This window comes from Pristiophorus japonicus, unplaced genomic scaffold, assembly GCF_044704955.1.
Source record: "Pristiophorus japonicus isolate sPriJap1 unplaced genomic scaffold, sPriJap1.hap1 HAP1_SCAFFOLD_115, whole genome shotgun sequence".
NCBI lineage: Eukaryota > Metazoa > Chordata > Chondrichthyes > Pristiophoridae > Pristiophorus > Pristiophorus japonicus.
In genome coordinates this window covers 1,996,935-2,007,114 of record NW_027250810.1, presented here as the reverse complement: position 1 = coordinate 2,007,114, position 10,180 = coordinate 1,996,935, and positions in this window count along the sequence as shown.

Sequence of the window (10,180 nt, the reverse complement as noted above, 5' to 3'; positions counted from 1 at the left end):
GAGAAGGTGGCTCAACCGTGGCTATCAAGGGAAATCAGGGATAGTATTAAAGCCAAGGAAGTGGCATTCAAATTGGCCAGAAATAGCAGCAAAACTGGGGACTGGGAGAACTTTAGAACTCAGCAGAGGAGGATAAAGGGTTTGATTAGGACAGGGAACATGGAGTATGAGAAGAAGCTTGCAGGGAACATTAAGACGGATTGCAAAAGTTTCTATAGATATGTAAAGAGAAAAAGGTTAGTAAAGACAAACGTAGGTCCCCTGCAGTTTGAATCAGGGGAAGTCATAACGGGGAACAAAGAAATGGCGGACCAATTGAACAAGTACTTTGGTTCGGTATTCACGAAGGAGGACACGAACAACCTTCTGGTTATAAAAGGGGTCGGGGGGTCTAGTAAGGAGGAGGAACTGAGGGAAATCCTTATTAGCCGGGAAATTGTGTTGGGGAAATTGGTGGGATTGAAGGCCGATAAATCCCCAGGGCCTGATGGACTGCATCCCAGAGTACTTAAGGAGGTGGCCTTGGAAATAGTGGATGCGTTGACAGTCATTTTCCAACATTCCATTGACTCTGGATCAGTTCCTATGGAGTGGACGGTAGCCAATGTAACCCCACTTTTTAAAAAAGGAGGGAGAGAGAAAACAGGGAATTATAGAGCGGTCAGCCTGACATCGGTAGTGGGTAAAATGATGGAATCAATTATTAAGGATGTCATAGCAGTGCATTTGGAAAGAGGTGACATGATAGGTCCAAGTCAGCATGGATTTGTGAAAGGGAAATCATGCTTGAAAAATCTTCTGGAATTTTTTGAGGATGTTTCCAGTAGAGTGGATAAGGGAGAACCAGTTGATGTGGTATATTTGGACTTTCAGAAGGCGTTCGACAAGGTCCCACACAAGAGATTGATGTGCAAAGTTGGAGCACATGGGATTGGGGGCAGTGTACTGACATGGATTGAGAACTGGTTGTCAGACAGGAAGCAAAGAGTAGGAGTAAATGGGTACTTTTCAGAAAGGCAGGCAGTGACTAGTGGGGTACCGCAACTTTCTGTGCTGGGGCCCCAGCTGTTTACACTGCACATTAATGATTTAGATGAGGGGATTAAATGTAGTATCTCCAGATTTGCGGATGAAACTAAGTTGGGTGGCAGTGTGAGCTGCGAGGAGGATGCTGTGAGGCTGCAGAGCGACTTGGATAGGTTAGGTGAGTCGGCAAATGCATGGCAGATGAAGTATAATGTGGATAAATGTGAGGTTATCCACTTTGGTGGTAAAAACAGAGAGACAGACTATTATCTGAATGGTGACAGATTAGGAAAAGGGGAGGTGCAAAGAGACCTGGGTGTCATGGTACATCAGTCATTGAAGGTTGGCATGCAGGTGCAGCAGGCGGTTAAGAAAGCAAATGGCATGTAGTCCTTCATAGCAAGGGGATTTGAGTACAGGGGCAGGGAGGTGTTGCTACAGGTGTACAGGGCATTGTTGAGGCCACACCTGGAGTATTGTGTACCGTTTTGGTCTCCTAAGCTGAGGAAGGACATTCTTGCTATTGAGGGAGTGCAGCGAAGGTTCACCAGACGTATTCCCGGGATGGCGGGACTGACCTATCAAGAAAGACTGGATCATCTGGGCTTGTATTCACTGGAGTTCAGAAGAATGAGAGGGGACCTCATAGAAAGAGTTAAAATTCTGACGGGGTTAGACAGGTTAGATGCAGGAAGAATGTTCCCAATGTTGGGGAAGTCCAGAACCAGAGATCACAGTCTAAGGATAAGGGGTAAGCCATTTAGGACCGAGATGCGGTGGAACTTCTTCACCCAGAGAGTGGTGAACCTGTGGAATTCTCTACCACAGAAAGTTGTTGAGGCCAATTCACTAAATATGTTCAAAAAGGAGTTAAATGAGGTCCTTACTACTAGGGGGATCAAGGGGTATGGCGAGAAAGCAGGAATGGGGTACTGAAGTTGAATGTTCAGCCATGAACTCATTGAATGGCGGTGCAGGCTAGAAGGGCCGAATGGCCTACTCCTGCACCTATTTTCTATGTTTCTATGTTTCTATGAATGAGAGAGGCAGTATCTATCCTACACTCACCTGTCAAACAGTGTCAACGAATGAGAGAGGCAGTATCTCTCCAACATTCGTCTGTCACATCGTGTCAGAGAATGAGACAGGCAGCATCTATCCTACACTCACCTGTCACATCGTGTCAGAGAATGAGAGAGGCAGTTTCGATCCAACACTAACCAGTCACATAGTGTCAGAGAATTAGAGAGGCATCATCTATCCTCCACTCACCTGTCACATAGTGTCAGCGAATGAGAGAGGCAGTATCTATCCAACACTCACCTGTCACATAGTATCAGCGAATGAGAGAGGCAATATCTATCCTACACTCACCTGTCACACAGTGTCAGCGAATGAGAGAGGCAGTATCTATCCTGCAGTCACCTGTCACATCGTGTCAGAGAATGAGAGAGGCAGTATCAAAAAAGCACTCACCTGTCACATGTTATCAGAGAATGAGAGATGCAGTATCTATCCTGAAATCACATGTCACTTGGTATCAGGAAATGAGAGAGCCAGTATCTATCCTACAATCACCTGTCACATCGTGTCAGAGAAGTAGAGAGGAAGCATCAATCCAACACTCACCTGTCACATAACGTCAGAGAATGAGAGAGGCTGTATCTATCCAACACTCACCTGTCACATAGTGTCAGAGAATGAGAGAGGCAGTATCTATACTACACTCACCTGTCACATATTTATAGAGAATGAGAGAGGATATATCTATCCAACACGCACCTGCCACATAGTATCAGAGAATGAGAGAGACAGTATCTTTCCAACACTCACCTGTCACATCGTGTCAGAGAACGAGAGAGGCAGTATCTATCCTACACTCACCTGTCACATAGTGTCAGAGAATGAGAGAGGCAGTATCTATCCAACACTCACCTGTCACATCGAATCACTGAATGAGAAAGGCACTATCTATCCTACACTCACATGTCACATAGTGTCAGAGAATGAGAGAGGCAGTATCGATCCAACACTGACCTGTCACATAGTGTCAGTGAATGAGAGAGGCAGTATCTGTCCAACACTCACCTGTCACATAGTATCAGCGAATGAGAGAGGCAGTATCTATCCTACACTCACCTGTCACACATTGTTAGCGAATGAGAGAAGCAGTATCTCTTCAACACTTGCATGTCACATCGTGTCAGAGAATGAGAGAGACAGTATCTATCCTACACTCACATGTCACATAGTGTCAGAGAATGAGAGAAGCAGTATCAATCCAACACTCACCTGTCACATGGTGTCAGAGAATGAGAGAGCAGTATCTATCCAACACTCACCTGTCACATTGTATCAGAGAATGTGAAAGGCAGTATCTATCCTCCACTCACATGTCTCATAATGTCAGAGAATGAGAGAGGCAGTATCTATCCTACAGTCACCTGTCACATAGTGTCAAGAATGAGAGAGGCAGTATCAATCCAACACTCACCTGTCACTTGGTATCAGAGAATGACAGAGACAGTATCCATCCAACACTCATCAGTAACATTGTATCAGAGAATGAGACAGGCAGTATCTATCCAACACTCACCTGTCACATAGTGTCAGAGAATGAGAGAGACAGTATCTGTCTAACACTCCCTGTCAGGTTGTATCAGAGAATGAGAGAGGCAGTATCTATCCAACACTCACCTGTCAACTAGTTTCAGAGAATGAGAGAGGCAGTATCTATCCAACACTCACCTGTCACATAGTGTCAGAGAATGAAAAAGGCAGTATCTATCCAACACTCACCTTTCAAATAGTGTCAGAGAATGAGAGAGGCTGTATCTATCCTTCACTAACCTGTCACAGAGTTTCAGAGAATGAGAGACGCACTCTCTATCCAACACTCATCTTTCACATTGTGTCAGAGAATGAGGGAGGTAGTCTCTATCCAACACTCACCTGTCATATAGTGTCTGAAAATGAGAGAGACAGTATCTATCCGACACTCACCTGTCACATAGTGTCAGAGAATGAGAGAGGCAGTATCAATCGAACACTCACCAGTCACATAGTGTCAGAGAATGAGAGAGGCTGTATCAATCCCACACTCACAAGTCACAAAGTTTCAGCGAATGAGAGAGGCAGTATCTCTCCAAAATTCACCTGTCACATAGTGTCAGAGAACGAGAGAGGCAGTATCTATCCTGCAATCACCTGTCACATCGTGTCAGAGAATGAGAGAGGCAGTTTCTATCCGAAAATCACCTGTCAGATCGTGTCAGAGAATGAGGCAGGCATCATCTCTCCTACACTCACCTGTCACATAATATCAGCGAATGAGAGAGGCAGTATCAATCCTGCAGTCACCTGTCACATACTGTCAGAGAATGAGAGAGGCAGTATCTATTCAGCACTCATCTGTCACATAGTATAAGAGAATGAGAGAGGCAGTATCTATCCTGCACTCACATGTCACTTGGTATCAGGAAATGAGAGAGGGAGTATCGATCCTACAATTACCTGTCACATCGTGTCAGAGAATGAGAAAGGCAGTATCTATACTAAACTCACCTGTCACATATTGTCAGAGAATGAGAGAGGATATATCTATCCAACACGCACCTATCACATAGTAGCAGAGAATCAGAGAGACAGTATCTTTCCAACACTCACCTGTCACATCGTATCAGAGAATGAGAGAGGCAGTATCTATCCTACCCTCACCTGTCACATAGTGTCAGAGAATGAGAGAGGCAGTATCTATCCAACACTCACCTTTCACATCGAATCACTGAATGAGAGAGGCACTATCAATCCTACACTCACATGTCACATAGTTTCAGAGAATGAGAGAGGCAGTATCGATCCAACACTCACCTGTCACAAAGTGTCAGAGAATTAGAGAGGCTGCATCTATCCTGCACTCACCAGTCACATAGTGTCAGAGAATGAGAGAGACATTATCAATCCAACACTGACCTGTCACATAGTGTCAGCGAATGAGAGAGGCAGTATCTATCCTACAATCACCTGTCAAACAGTGTCAACGAATGAGAGAGGCAGTATCTCTCCAACACTCGCCTGTCACATCTTGTCAGAGAATGAGACAGGCAGCATCTATCCTAAACTCACCTGTCACATCGTGTCAGAGAAGTAGAGAGGCAGTATGTATCCAACACTCACCTGTCACATAGTATCAGCGAATGAGAGAGGCAGTATCAATCCTACACTCACCTGTCACACAGTGTCAGCGAATGGGAGAAGCAGTATCTCTTCAACACTTGCATGTCACATAGTGTCAGAGAATGAGAGATGCAGTATCAATCCAACACTCACGTGTCACTTGGTATCAGGGAATGACAGGGACAGTATCTATCCAACACTCATCTGTAAATTTGTATGAAGAATGAGAGAGGCAGTATCTATCCAACACTCACCTGTCACATAGTGTCAGAGAATGAGAGAGACAGTATCTATCTAACACTCCCTGTCAGGTTGTATCAGAGAATGAGAGAGGCAGTATCGATCCAACACTCACCTGTCAACTAGTTTCAGAGAATGAGAAAGGCAGTATCTATCCAAAACTCACCTGTCACATTGTATCACTGAATGAGAGAGGCCGAATGATGGAGGCCTGGGGAATTATCAGCCTTCAATCCCATCAATTTCCCCAACACAATTTCCCGACTAATAAAGATTTCCCTCAGTTCCTTCTCCTTACTAGACCCTCTGACCAGTTTTATATCCGGAAGGTTGTTTGTGTCCTCCTAACGAATACTGAACCAAAGTACTTTTTCAATTGGTCTGCCATTTCTTTGTTCCCCGTTACGACTTCCCCTGATTCTGACTGCAGTGGACCTACGTTTGTCTTTACTAACCTTTTTCTCTTTACATACCTATAGAAACTTACGTAATCCGCCTTAATGTTCCCTGCAAGCTTCTTCTCCTACTCCATTTTCCCTACCCTAATCATACCCTTTGTCCTCCTCTGCTGAGTTCTAAATTTCTCCCAGTCCCCAGATTCGCTGCTATTTCTGGCCAATTTGTATGCCATTTCCTTGGCTTTAATACGATCCCTGATTTCCCTAGATAGCCACGGTTGAGCAACCTTCCCTTTATTATTTTTACGCCAGACAGGAATGTACAATTGTTGTAATTCATCCATGCGGTCTCTAAATGTCTGCCATTGCCCATCCACAGTCAACCCCTTAAGTATCATTAGCCAATCTATCTTAGCAAATTCATGCCTCATACCTTCAAAGTTACCCTTCTTTAAGTTCTGGACCATGGTCTCTGAATTAACTGTTTCATTCTCCATCCTAATGCAGAATTTCACCATATTATGGTTACTCTTCCCCAAGGGGCCTCGCACAATGAGATTGCTAATTAATCCTCTCTCATTACACAACACCCAGTCTAAGATGGCCTCCCCCCTAGTTGGTTCCTCGACATATTGGTCTAGAAAACCATCCCTTATGCAATCCAGGAAATCCTCCTCCATCGTATTGCTTCCAGTTTGGCTGGCACAATCGATGTGCATATTAAAGTCACCCATTATAACTGCTGCACCTTTATTGCATGCACTCCTAATTTCCTGTTTGATGCCCTTCCCAACTTCACTATTACTGTTTGGAGGTCTGTACACAACTCCCACTAACGAGTTTTGCCCTTTAGTGTTCTGCAGCTCTACCCATATAGATTCCACATCATCCAAGCTAATGTCTTTCCAAACTATTGCATTAATCTCCGCTTTAACCAGCAATGCTACCCCACCTCCTTTTCCTTTTATTCTATCCTTCCTGAATGTTGAATACCCCTGGATGTTGAGGTCCCAGCCCTGATCATCCTTGAGCCACGTCTCCATAATCCCAATCACATCATATTTGTTAACATCTATTTGCACAGTTAATTCATCCACCTAATTGCGGATACTCCTTGTATTAAGACACAAAGCCTTCAGGCTTGCTTTTTTAACACCCTTTGTCCTTTTAGAATTTTGCTGTACATTGGCCCTTTTTGTTCTTTGCCTTGGGTTTCTCTGCCCTCCACCTTTCCTCATCTCCTTTCTGCCGTTTGCTTTTGCCTCATTTTTGTCTCCCTCTGTCTCCCTGCATAGGTTCCCATCCACCTGCAATATTAGTTTAACTCCTCCCCAACAGCATTAGAAAACACTCCGCCTCGGACATTGGTTCCGGTCCTGCCCAGGTGCAGTAGATAGATAGATAGATAGGCACTATCTATCCTACACTCACATGTCACGTAGTTTCAGCGAATGAGAGAGGCAGTATCTTTCCAAAACTCACCTGTCACATAGTGTCAGAGAATGACAGAAGCAGTATCTATCCTGCAATCACCTGTCACATAGTTTCAGAGAATGAGAGAGGCAGTTTCTATCCGACAATCACCTGTCACATTGTGTCAGAGAATGAGAGAGGCAGTATCTATCCAGCACTCACCTGTCACATATTATCAGAGAATGTGAGAAGCAGTATATATCCTGCACTAACATGTCATATAGTGTCAGAGAATGAGAGAGACAGTATCTATCCTACACTCACCTGTCACATTGTATGAGAGAATGTGAGAGGCAGTATCTATCCTCCACTCACATGTCACATAGTGTCAGAGAATGAGAGAGGCGGTATCTATCCTAGTCACCTGTCACATAGTGTCAGAGAATGAGAGATGCAGTATCAATCCAACACTCACGTGTCACTTTTTATCAGGGAATGACAGAGACAGTATCTATCCAACACTCATCTGTAAATTTGTATCAAGAATGAGAGAGGCAGTATCTATCCAACACTCACCTGTCACCTAGTGTCAGAGAATGAGAGAGACAGTATCTATCTAACACTCCCTGTCAGGTTGTATCAGAGAATGAGAGAGGCAGTATCTATCCAACACTCACCTGTCAACTAGTTTCAGAGAATGAGAAAGGCAGTATCTATCCAAAACTCACCTGTCACATTGTATCACTGAATGAGAGAGGCCGAATGACAGAGGCCTGGGGAATTATCAGCCTTCAATCCCATCAATTTCCCCAACACAATTTCCCGACTAATAAAAATTTCCCTCAGTTCCTTCTCCTCACTAGACCCTCTGACCACTTTTATATCCGGAAGGTTGTTTGTTTCCTCTTAATGAATACTGAACCAAAGTACTTGTTCAATTGGTCTGCCATTTCTTTGTTCCCCGTTACGACTTCCCCTGATTCTGACTGCAGGGGACCTACGTTTGTCGTTATTAACCTTTTTCTCTTTACATACCTAGAGAAACTTTCGCAATCCGCCTTAATGTTCCCTGCAAGCTTCTTCTCGTACTCCATTTTCCCTACCCGAATCAAACCTTTTGTCCTCCTCTGCTGAGTTCTAAATTTCTCCCAGTCCCCAGGTTCGCTGCTATTTCTGGCCAATTTGTATGCCATTTCCTTGGCTTTAATACTATCCCTGATTTCCCTAGATAGCCACGGTTGAGCAACCTTCCCTTTATTATTTTTACGCCAGATAGTAATGTACAATTGTTGTAATTCATCCATGCGGTCTCTAAATGTCTGCCATTGCCCATCCACAGTCAACCCGTTAAGTATCATTAGCCATTCTATCTTAGCAAATTCATGCCTCATACCTTCAAAGTTACCCTTCTTTAAGTTCTGGAAAATGGTCTCTGAATTAACTGTTTCATTCTCCATCCTAAATCAGAATTCCACCATATTATGGTTACTCTTCCCCAAGTTGCCTCGCACAATGAGATTGCTAATTAATCCTCTCTCATTACACAACACCCAGTCTAAGATGGCCTCCCCCCTAGTTGGTTCCTCGACATATTGGTCTAGAAAACCATCCCTTATGCAATCCAGGAAATCCTCCTCCATCGTATTGTTTCCAGTTTGGCTGGCCCAATCTATGTGCATATTAAAGTCACCCATTATAACTGCTGCACCTTTATAGCATGCACTCCAAATTTCCTGTTTGATGCCCTTCCCAACATCACTATTACTGTTTGGAGGTCTGTACACAAATCCCACTAACGAGTTTTGCCCTTTAGTGTTCTGCAGCTCTACCCATATAGATTCCACATCATCCAAGCTAATGTCTTTCCTAACTATTGCATTAATCTCCGCTTTAACCAGCAATGCTACCCCACCTCCTTTTCCTTTTATTCTATCCTTCCTGAATGTTGAATACCCCTGGATGTTGAGGTCCCAGCCCTGATCATCCTGGAGCCATGTCTCCGTAATCCCAATCACAACATATTTGTTAACATCTATTTGCACAGTTAATTCATCCACCTAATTGCGGATACTCCTTGTAGTAAGACACAAAGCCTTCAGGCTTGCTTTTTTAACACCCTTTGTCCTTTTAGAATTTTGCTGTACAGTGGCCCATTTTTGTTCTTTGCCTTGGGTTTCTCTGCCCTCCACTTTTCCTCATCTCCTTTCCGCCGTTTGCTTTTGCCTCATTTTTGTCTCCCAAGTCTCCCTGCATAGGTTCCCATCCACCTGCAATATTAGTTTAACTCCTCCCCAACATCACTAGCAAACACTCCCCCTAGGACATTGGTTCCGGTCCTGCCCAGGTGCAGTAGATAGATAGATAGATAGGCACTATCTATCCTACACTCACCTGTCACATAGTTTCAGCGAATGAGAGAGGCAGTATCTTTCCAAAACTCACCTGTCACATAGTGTCAGAGAATGACAGAAGCAGTATCTATCCTGCAATCACCTGTCACATAGTGTCAGAGAATGAGAGAGGCAGTATCTATCCTACACTCACCTGTCACATCGTGTCAGAGAAGTAGAGAGGCAGCATCTATCCAACATTCACCTGTCACATAGTGTGAGAGGATGAGAGAGGCCGTATCTATCTAACACTCACATGTCACAAAGTGTCAGAGAATGAGAGAGGCAGTATCGATCCAACAGTAACCTGTCACATAGTGTCAGAGAATTAGAGAGGCAGCATCTATCCTCCACTCACCTGTCATATAGTGTCAGAGAATGAAAGAGGCAGTATCTATCCAACATTGACCTGTCACATAGTGTCAGCGAATGAGAGAGGCAGTATCTATCCAACACTCACCTGTCACATAGTATCAGCGAATGAGAGAGGCAATATCTGTACTACACTCACCTGTCACACAGTATCAGCGAATGAGA